Source organism: Leptopilina heterotoma, unplaced genomic scaffold, assembly GCF_015476425.1.
Source record: "Leptopilina heterotoma isolate Lh14 unplaced genomic scaffold, ASM1547642v1 Lhet_270, whole genome shotgun sequence".
Taxonomy (NCBI): Eukaryota; Metazoa; Arthropoda; class Insecta; order Hymenoptera; family Figitidae; genus Leptopilina; species Leptopilina heterotoma.
Genome location: NW_025110979.1, coordinates 1,675,994 through 1,687,257, shown reverse-complemented (window position 1 = coordinate 1,687,257; position 11,264 = coordinate 1,675,994).

Below are 11,264 nucleotides of genomic sequence, written 5' to 3'. Positions count from 1 at the left end.
GATTTTCTCTTTGTTATTGCTGCAACATAGTCCACTAATAAGTAAAAATAATTTCAGGAATATCGCCGTCCGGGAAAACTTGATTTTTCTGCCCGTAAAAATTAAAAAATGGAGAAAAAATTAGAAAAAAATATGTGAAAAATTACAGTTATCTTTTGACCAGGGATTTTCTTTTTGTTTATTGCTTTAACATAGTCCACTAATAAGTAAAAATAATTTCAGAAAAATCGCCCGTCCGGAAAACTTGATTTTTCTGCCCGTAAAAAGTAAAAAATTGAAAAAAAAATTAGAAAAAATTTGTGAAAATTACAGTTAACCTTTGACCAGAGATTTTCTTTTTGTTTATTGCTGCTAACATAGTCCACTAATAATTAAAAATAATTTCAGGAAAATCGCCGTCCGGAAAAACTTGATTTTTCTGCCCGTGAAAAATTAAAAAATTGAAAAAAAAATTAGAAAAAATTTGTGAAAATTAAAGTTATCTTTGACCAAGGATTTTCTCTTTGTTTATTGCTTCAACATAGTCCACTAATAAGTAAAAATAATTTCGAAAAATCGCCAGTCCGGAAAACTTGATTTTCTCTGCCCGTAAAAATTAAAAAATTGAGAAAAAATTAGAAAAAAAATTGTGAAAATTACAGTTAACCTTTGACCAGGGATTTTCTTTTGTTTATTGCTGCAACATAGTCCACTAATAAGTAAAAATAATTTCAGGAAAATCGCCGTCCGGAAAACTTGATTTCTCTGCCCGTAAAATTAAAAAATTGAAAAAAAAATTAGAAAAAAATTTGTGAAAATTACAGTTATCTTTCACCAGGGATTTTCTTTTTGTTTATTGCTTCTACATAGTCCACTAATAAGTAAAAATAATTTCTGAAAAATCGCTGTCCGGAAAACTTGATTTTTCTGCCCGTGAAAATTAAAAAATTGAAAAAAAAATTAGAAAAAATTTGTGAAAATTACAGTTAACCTTTGACCAGAGATTTTCTTTTTGTTTAATGCTTCAACATAGTCTACTAATAAGTAAAATAATTTCAAAAAAATCGTCATCCGGAAAACTTGATTTTTCTGCCCGTAAAAATTAAAAAATTGAGAAAAAATTAGAAAAAAATATGTGAAAATTACAGTTATCTTTTGACCAGAGATTTTCTTTTTGTTTATTGCTTCTACATAGTCCACTAATAAGTAAAAATAATTTCTGAAAAATCGCCGTCCGGAAAACTTGATTTTTCTGCCCGTGAAAATTAAAAAATTGAAAAAAAAATTAGAAAAAAATTTCTGAAAATTAAAGTTATCTTTTGACCAAGGATTTTCTCTTTGTTTATTGCTTCAACATAGTCCACTAATAAGTAAAAATAATTTCAGGAAAATAGCCGTCCCGAAAACCTGATTTCTCTGCCCGTAAATATTAAAAAATTGAAAAAAAAATTAGAAAAAAATTTGTGAAATTACAGTTAACCTTTGACCAGGGATTTTCTTTTTGTTTATTGCTGCAACATAGTCCACTAATAAGTAAAAATAATTTCAGGAAAATCGCCGTCCGGAAAACTTGATTTCTCTGCCCGTAAAAATTAAAAAATTGAAAAAAAAATTAGAAAAAAATTTGTGAAAATTACAGTTATCTTTTGACCAGGATTTTCTTTTTGTTTATTGCTGTCACATACTCCACTAATAAGTAAAAATAATTTCAAAAAATCGCCGTCCGGAAAACTTGATTTTTCTGCCCGTAAAAATTAAACAATTGAAAAAAAAATTAGAAAAAATTTGTGAAAATTACAGTTAACCTTTAACCAGAGATTTTCTCTTTGTTTATTGCTGCAACATAGTCCACTAATAAGTAAAAATAATTTCAGGAATATCGCCGTCCGGAAAACTTGATTTTTTCTGCCGTAAAAATTAAAAAAATTGAGAAAAAATTAGAAAAAAATATGTGAAAATTACAGTTATCTTTTGACCAGGATTTTCTTTTTGTTTATTGCTGTCACATACTCCACTAATAAGTAAAAATAATTTCAAAAAAATCGTCGTCCGGAAAACTTGATTTTTTCTGCCCGTAAAATTAAAAAATTGAAAAAAAATTAGAAAAAAATTTGTGAAAATTAAAGTTTTCTTTTGACCAGGGATTTTCTTTTTGTTTATTGCTTCTACATAGTCCCACTAATAAGTAAAAATAATTTCTGAAAAATCGCCGTCCGGAAAACTTGATTTTTCTGCCCGTGAAAATTAAAAAATTGAAAAAAAATTAGAAAAAATTTGTGAAAATTACAGTTAACCTTTGACCAGAGATTTTCTTTTTGTTATTGCTTTAACATAGGTCCACTAATAAGTAAAAATAATTTCAAAAAAATCGTCATCCGGAAACTTGATTTTTCTGCCCGTAAAATTAAAAAATTGAGAAAAATTAGAAAAAAAATGTGAAAATTACAGTTATCTTTTGACCAGGGATTTTCTTTTGTTTATTGCTGTCACATACTCCACTAATAAGTAAAAATAATTTTAAAAAAATCGTCGTCCGGAAAACTTGATTTTTCTGCCCGTAAAAATTAAAAAATTGAAAAAAAAATTAGAAAAAAATTTGTGAAAATTAAAGTTATCTTTTGACCAGGGATTTTCTCTTTGTTTATTGCTTCAACATAGTCCACTAATAAGTAAAAATAATTTCAGGAAAATAGCAGTCCCAAAAACCTGATTTTTCTGCCCGTAAAAATTAAAAAATTGAAAAAAAAATTAGAAAAAATTTGTGAAAATTACAGTTAACCTTTGACCAGGATTTTCTTTTTGTTTATTGCTTTAACATAGTCCACTAATAAGTAAAAATAATTTCAGAAAAATCGCCGTCCGGAAAACTTGATTTTTCTGCCCGTAAAAATTAAAAAATTGAAAAAAAAATTAGAAAAAAATTTGTGAAAATTAAAGTTATCTTTTGACCAGGGATTTTCTTTTTGTTTATTGCTTCTACATAGTCCACTAATAAGTAAAAATAATTTCTGAAAAATCGCCGTCCGGAAAACTTGATTTTTCTGCCCGTAAAAATTAAAAAAATTGAAAAAAAAATTAGAAAAAATTTGTGAAAATTACAGTTAACCTTTGACCAGAGATTTTCTCTTTGTTTATTGCTGCAACATAGTCCACTAATAAGTAAAAATAATTTCAGGAATATCGCCGTCCGGAAAACTTGATTTTTCTGCCCGTAAAAATTAAAAATTGAGAAAAAATTAGAAAAAAATATGTGAAAATTACAGTTATCTTTTGACCAGGGATTTTCTTTTGTTTATTGCTTTAACATAGTCCACTAATAAGTAAAAATAATTTCAGAAAAATCGCCGTCCGGAAAACTTGATTTTTTCTGCCCGTAAAAAGTAAAAAATTGAAAAAAAATTAGAAAAAATTTGTGAAAATTACAGTTAACCTTTGACCAGAGATTTTCTTTTTGTTTATTGCTGCAACATAGTCCACTAATAATTAAAAATAATTTCAGGAAAATCGCCGTCCGGAAAACTTGATTTTTCTGCCCGTGAAAATTAAAAAATTGAAAAAAAAATTAGAAAAAAATTTCTGAAAATTAAAGTTATCTTTTGACCAAGGATTTTCTCTTTGTTTATTGCATCAACATAGTCCACTAATAAGTAAAAAATAATTTCAGGAAAATAGCCGTCCCGAAAACCTGATTTCTCTGCCCGTAAATATTAAAAATTGAAAAAAAAATTAGAAAAAAATTTGTGAAAATTACAGTTAACCTTTGACCAGGGATTTTCTTTTTGTTTATTGCTGCAACATAGTCCACTAATAAGTAAAAATAATTTCAGGAAAATCGCCGTCCGGAAAACTTGATTTCTCTGCCCGTAAAAATTAAAAAATTGAAAAAAAAATTAGAAAAAAATTTGTGAAAATTACAGTTATCTTTTCACCAGGGATTTTCTTTTTGTTTATTGCTTCTACATAGTCCACTAATAAGTAAAAATAATTTCTGAAAAATCGCCGTCCGGAAAACTTGATTTTTCTGCCCGTGAAAATTAAAAAATTGAAAAAAAAAATTAGAAAAAATTTGTGAAAATTACAGTTAACCTTTGACCAGAGATTTTCTTTTTGTTTAATGCTTCAACATAGTCTACTAATAAGTAAAAATAATTTCAAAAAAATCGTCATCCGGAAAACTTGATTTTTCTGCCCGTAAAAATTAAAAAATTGAGAAAAAATTAGAAAAAAATATGTGAAAATTACAGTTATCTTTTGACCAGAGATTTTCTTTTTGTTTATTGCTGTCACATACTCCACTAATAAGTAAAAATAATTTCAAAAAAATCGTCGTCCGGAAAACTTGATTTTTCTGCCCGTAAAAATTAAAAAATTGAAAAAAAAATTAGAAAAAAATTTGTGAAAATTAAAGTTATCTTTTGACCAGGGATTTTCTTTTTGTTTATTGCTTCTACATAGTCCACTAATAAGTAAAAATAATTTCTGAAAAATCGCCGTCCGGAAAACTTGATTTTTCTGCCCGTGAAAATTAAAAAATTGAAAAAAAAATTAGAAAAAATTTGTGAAAATTACAGTTAACCTTTGACCAGAGATTTTCTTTTTGTTTATTGCTTTAACATAGTCCACTAATAAGTAAAAATAATTTCAAAAAAATCGTCATCCGGAAAACTTGATTTTTCTGCCCGTAAAAATTAAAAAATTGAGAAAAAATTAGAAAAAAAAATGTGAAAATTACAGTTATCTTTTGACCAGGGATTTTCTTTTTGTTTATTGCTGTCACATACTCCACTAATAAGTAAAAATAATTTCAAAAAAATCGTCGTCCGGAAAACTTGATTTTTCTGCCCGTAAAAATTAAAAAATTGAAAAAAAAATTAGAAAAAAATTTGTGAAAATTAAAGTTATCTTTTGACCAGGGATTTTCTCTTTGTTTATTGCTTCAACATAGTCCACTAATAAGTAAAAATAATTTCAGGAAAATAGCCGTCCCAAAAACCTGATTTTTCTGCCCGTAAAAATTAAAAAATTGAAAAAAAAATTAGAAAAAATTTGTGAAAATTACAGTTAACCTTTGACCAGGGATTTTCTTTTTGTTTATTGCTTTAACATAGTCCACTAATAAGTAAAAATAATTTCAGAAAAATCGCCGTCCGGAAAACTTGATTTTTCTGCCCGTAAAAATTAAAAAATTGAAAAAAAAATTAGAAAAAATTTGTGAAAATTACAGTTAACCTTTGACCAGGGATTTTCTTTTTGTTTATTGCTTCAACATAGTCCACTAATAAGTAAAAATAATTTCAAAAAAATCGTCATCCGGAAAACTTGATTTTTCTGCCCGTAAAAATTAAAAAATTGAGAAAAAATTAGAAAACAATATGTGAAAATTACAGTTATCTTTTGACCAGGGATTTTCTTTTTGTTTATTGCTTCTACATAGTCCATTAATAAGTAAAAATAATTTCAGAAAAATCGCCGTCCGGAAAACTTGATTTTTCTGCCCGTAAAAATTAAAAAATTGAAAAAAAAATTAGAAAAAATTTGTGAAAATTACAGTTAACCTTTGACCAGAGATTTTCTTTTTGTTTATTGCTTCAACATAGTCTACTAATAAGTAAAAATAATTTCAAAAAAATCGTCATCCGGAAAACTTGATTTTTTTGACCATAAAAACAAAAAAAATAAGAAAAAAATTGTAAAAATTACAGATGCCTTTTGACCAGAGATTTTCTTTCTTTTCTTACTTCTACACATTCCCCTAATGTATCTACATAATAAAAAAAAAATTGCCTTCCGGAAAGTTTTACTTTTTGCCCGTAAATATTAGTAAAACTCAAAAAAATAAGAAAAAAAATTGTTAAAATCACAGTTGCCATTTGTCCGAATTGTGCAATTCAAGGGGAGATTTCTATTCATCGTGTCTTCTTTTGGCATTCGTTCAGTGCTCGGGCAATGCAGCGATACTTTAAATTCTACGGGAAGACGAGATTACCCGAATACACCCGAAGTAATTCTCCAACACAAACTCTCAACGTCGCCTGTTCTCTCCGCGAACTTGAGTGTTTGCCTGTTGGGTCCTAGCTCGGGTGCGTTCGGCAATTTTCGGCTTACCTTGAGATTTAAAGACTCGCTACGGTGCTTTCCACGTTTAGCACAACGAACGAAAATCGAATAGGGACTACCAAATGATATTTTGGTCCTACACACAGTGGGATTTTTTTACAATTTACTTTTCAAAAATGTCTTCAGCCTACAATTTTTAAACGATTTGAGTGTTCTTGTATTTAAATTAAAGGGAAATAAATTCTTATGACATCCCTTGAGACTGATTTTTGAGATTTTAATTGTTTATAATTTTTTAGTTTAATCAAAGTTAACAAATTAATACAATTTTTTAAAATGGACTTTTATTTCTTATTCCGTTACTGCACATGATTTAAATCAGTTCAAGATAATCCAAAAAGATCACTAGGCAATTAATAAAACATAATAATTTTTTTAAATTGTTGTAAACAATAATAATTGAAAAATAGATAACATTGATGCCTGTTCACTAAAAAAGGATTTTTTTCGCTTTTACTTTTTAATTTAAATTCATTTCAAGAATATATGTCCTTCTTGTTTAAAAATAACTTATTAAAATTTGTATAAACCTTGTTAATTAACAAATAAATAATTTTTTTGCTCTCCACCAAAAAATTTTTTTTAACGTATTGTTTTTTATTTATGTTCATTTAAGGAATAATATATGCCCTCTCATTGTTCAAAAAATAACTTCTTTAAGTTGTTATAAACATTATTAATTAACAAATAGTTAACTTTTGTTCCTCTTCACCAAAAAAATTTTTTTTTCTTTAATTGAAATGAGATTCTAACTCCTCCCACTTTAAGAAAGCAATTTTTTTATTCGTTGGTTCAACAGTATACAAAAAGGGAGTGAATATTTAAGTTTTAAAAAGTTACATTATTTCTCAACCTATTAAGAAAAAAAGACTTCTGGCCATTAAAAATAAGCTCCTCCTATTTGCAAAGTGCAATTTTTTATTTGTTGCTTGAGTTAAAGAAAATGGAGAAAGTAACTAAGATTTAAAAAATAACACATATAATCTTGACCCCCTAAGAAAAAATGGATGATTTAGACCAATAAAAATAATAAACCAACTCCTCCTATTTTCAAAATCAATTTTACTATTTGTTGGTTTGGTTAAACAAAATGGAGAAAAAATTAATATTTAAATTTAAATCATATAATTCCAACCCCCAAAAGAAAAAATGAATGTTCTAGACCAATTAAAATAAAATTTGAACTCCTCCTTCTTAATAATGAAAGTTTTTTTTTATTCGTGGGTTTAATAGAACAAAATGGAGAAAATATTATACTTTAAAAAATATAAAATTTAGTCCTTATTTCTTAAATATTAATTTTTCTCCATTTTGTTTAACTGAACCAATGAATAAAAATATAGGAGGAGTTAAATGTTTTTTTGACTAATGTTAGTCTATTATTTTGTAAGGGGTTGGGACTAAATTTTACATTTTTTAAAGTATAATATTTTCTCCATTTTGTTCTATTAAACCCACGAATAAAAAAAAAATTTCATTATTAAGAAGGATGAGTTCAAATTTTATTTTAATTGGTCTAGAACATTCATTTTTTCTTTTGGGGGTTGGAATTATATGATTTAAATTTAAATATTAATTTTTTCTCCATTTTGTTTAACCAAACCAACAAATAGTAAAATTGATTTTGAAAATAGGAGGAGTTGGTTTATTATTTTTATTGGTCTAAATCATCCATTTGTTCTTAGGGGGTCAAGATTATATGTGTTATTTTTCAAATCTTAATTACTTTCTCCATTTTCTTTAACTCAAGCAACAAATAAAAAATTGCACTTTGCAAATAGGAGGAGCTTATTTTTAATGGCCAGAAGTCTTTTTTTCTTAATAGGTTAAGAAATAATGTAACTTTTTAAAACTTAAATATTCACTCCCTTTTTGTATACTGTTGAACCAACGAATAATAAAATTGCTCTCTTAAAGTGGGAGGAGTTAGAATCTCATTTCAATTAAAGAAAAAAAAATTTTTTTGGTGAAGAGGAACAAAAGTTAACTATTTGTTAATTAATAATGTTTATAACAACTTAAAGAAGTTATTTTTTGAACAATGAGAGGGCATATATTATTCCTTAAATGAACCTAAATAAAAAACAATACGTTAAAAAAAAATTTTTTGATGGAGAGCAAAAAAATTATTTTTTTGTTAATTAACAAGGTTTATACAAATTTTAATAAGTTATTTTTAAACAAGAAGGACATATATTCTTGAAATGAATTTAAATTAAAAAGTAAAAGCGAAAAAAATCCTTTTTTAGTGAACAGGCATCAATGTTATCTATTTTTCAATTATTATTGTTTACAACAATTTAAAAAAATTATTATGTTTTATTAATTGCCTAGTGATCTTTTTGGATTATCTTGAACTGATTTAAATCATGTGCAGTAACGGAATAAGAAATAAAAGTCCATTTTAAAAAATTGTATTAATTTGTTAACTTTGATTAAACTAAAAAATTATAAACAATTAAAATCTCAAAAATCAGTCTCAAGGGATGTCATAAGAATTTATTTCCCTTTAATTTAAATACAAGAACACTCAAATCGTTTAAAAATTGTAGGCTGAAGACATTTTTGAAAAGTAAATTGTAAAAAAATCCCACTGTGTGTAGGACCAAAATATCATTTGGTAGTCCCTATTCGATTTTCGTTCGTTGTGCTAAACGTGGAAAGCACCGTAGCGAGTCTTTAAATCTCAAGGTAAGCCGAAAATTGCCGAACGCACCCGAGCTAGGACCCAACAGGCAAACACTCAAGTTCGCGGAGAGAACAGGCGACGTTGAGAGTTTGTGTTGGAGAATTACTTCGGGTGTATTCGGGTAATCTCGTCTTCCCGTAGAATTTAAAGTATCGCTGCATTGCCCGAGCACTGAACGAATGCCAAAAGAAGACACGATGAATAGAAATCTCCCCTTGAATTGCACAATTCGGACAAATGGCAACTGTGATTTTAACAATTTTTTTTCTTATTTTTTTGAGTTTTACTAATATTTACGGGCAAAAAGTAAAACTTTCCGGAAGGCAATTTTTTTTTTATTATGTAGATACATTAGGGGAATGTGTAGAAGTAAGAAAAGAAAGAAAATCTCTGGTCAAAAGGCATCTGTAATTTTTACAATTTTTTTCTTATTTTTTTTGTTTTTATGGTCAAAAAAATCAAGTTTTCCGGATGACGATTTTTTTGAAATTATTTTTACTTATTAGTAGACTATGTTGAAGCAATAAACAAAAAGAAAATCTCTGGTCAAAGGTTAACTGTAATTTTCACAAATTTTTTCTAATTTTTTTTTCAATTTTTTAATTTTCACGGGCAGAAAAATCAAGTTTTCCGGACGGCGATTTTCCTGAAATTATTTTTACTTATTAGTGGACTATGTTGCAGCAATAAACAAAAAGAAAATCCCTGGTCAAAGGTTAACTGTAATTTTCACAAATTTTTTCTAATTTTTTTTTTCAATTTTTTAATTTTCACGGGCAGAAAAATCAAGTTTTCCGGACGGCGATTTTCCTGAAATTATTTTCACTTATTAGTAGACTATGTTGCAGCAATAAACAAAAAGAAAATCCCTGGTCAAAGGTTAACTGTAATTTTCACAAATTTTTTCTAATTTTTTTTTCAATTTTTTAATTTTCACGGGCAGAAAAATCAAGTTTTCCGGACGGCGATTTTCCTGAAATTATTTTCACTTATTAGTAGACTATGTTGCAGCAATAAACAAAAAAAAAAACCTTGGTCAAAGGTTAACTGTAATTTTCACAAATTTTTTCTAATTTTTTTTTCAATTTTTTAATTTTCACGGGCAGAAAAATCAAGTTTTCCGGACGGCGATTTTTCAGAAATTATTTTTACTTATTAGTGGACTATGTAGAAGCAATAAACAAAAAGAAAATCCCTGGTGAAAAGATAACTGTAATTTTCACAAATTTTTTTCTAATTTTTTTTTCAATTTTTTAATTTTTACGGGCAGAGAAATCAAGTTTTCCGGACGGCGATTTTCCTGAAATTATTTTTACTTATTAGTGGACTATGTTGCAGCAATAAACAAAAAGAAAATCCCTGGTCAAAGGTTAACTGTAATTTTCACAAATTTTTTTCTAATTTTTTTTTCAATTTTTTAATATTTACGGGCAGAGAAATCAGGTTTTCGGGACGGCTATTTTCCTGAAATTATTTTTACTTATTAGTGGACTATGTTGAAGCAATAAACAAAGAGAAAATCCTTGGTCAAAAGATAACTTTAATTTTCAGAAATTTTTTTCTAATTTTTTTTTCAATTTTTTAATTTTCACGGGCAGAAAAATCAAGTTTTCCGGACGGCGATTTTCCTGAAATTATTTTTAATTATTAGTGGACTATGTTGCAGCAATAAACAAAAAGAAAATCTCTGGTCAAAGGTTAACTGTAATTTTCACAAATTTTTTCTAATTTTTTTTTTCAATTTTTTACTTTTTACGGGCAGAAAAATCAAGTTTTCCGGACGGCGATTTTTCTGAAATTATTTTTACTTATTAGTGGACTATGTTAAAGCAATAAACAAAAAGAAAATCCCTGGTCAAAGGTTAACTGTAATTTTCACAAATTTTTTCTAATTTTTTTTTCAATTTTTTAATTTTCACGGGCAGAAAAATCAAGTTTTCCGGACGGCGATTTTCCTGAAATTATTTTTACTTATTAGTGGACTATATTGCAGCAATAAACAAAAAGAAAATCCCTGGTCAAAGGTTAACTGTAATTTTCACAAATTTTTTCTAATTTTTTTTTCAATTTTTTAATTTTCACGGGCAGAAAAATCAGGTTTTCGGGACGGCTATTTTCCTGAAATTATTTTTACTTATTAGTGGACTATGTGGAAGCAATAAACAAAAAGAAAATCCCTGGTCAAAAGATAACTGTAATTTTCACATATTTTTTTCTAATTTTTTCTCAATTTTTTAATTTTTACGGGCAGAAAAATCAAGTTTTCCGGATGACGATTTTTTTGAAATTATTTTTACTTATTAGTGGACTATGTTGAAGCAATAAACAAAAAGAAAATCCCTGGTCAAAGGTTAACTGTAATTTTCACAAATTTTCTTCTAATTTTTTTTTCAATTTGTTAATTTTTACGGGCAAAAAAATCAAGTTTTCCGGGCCGCGATTTTTCTGAAATTATTTTTACTTATTGGTGGAGTATGTA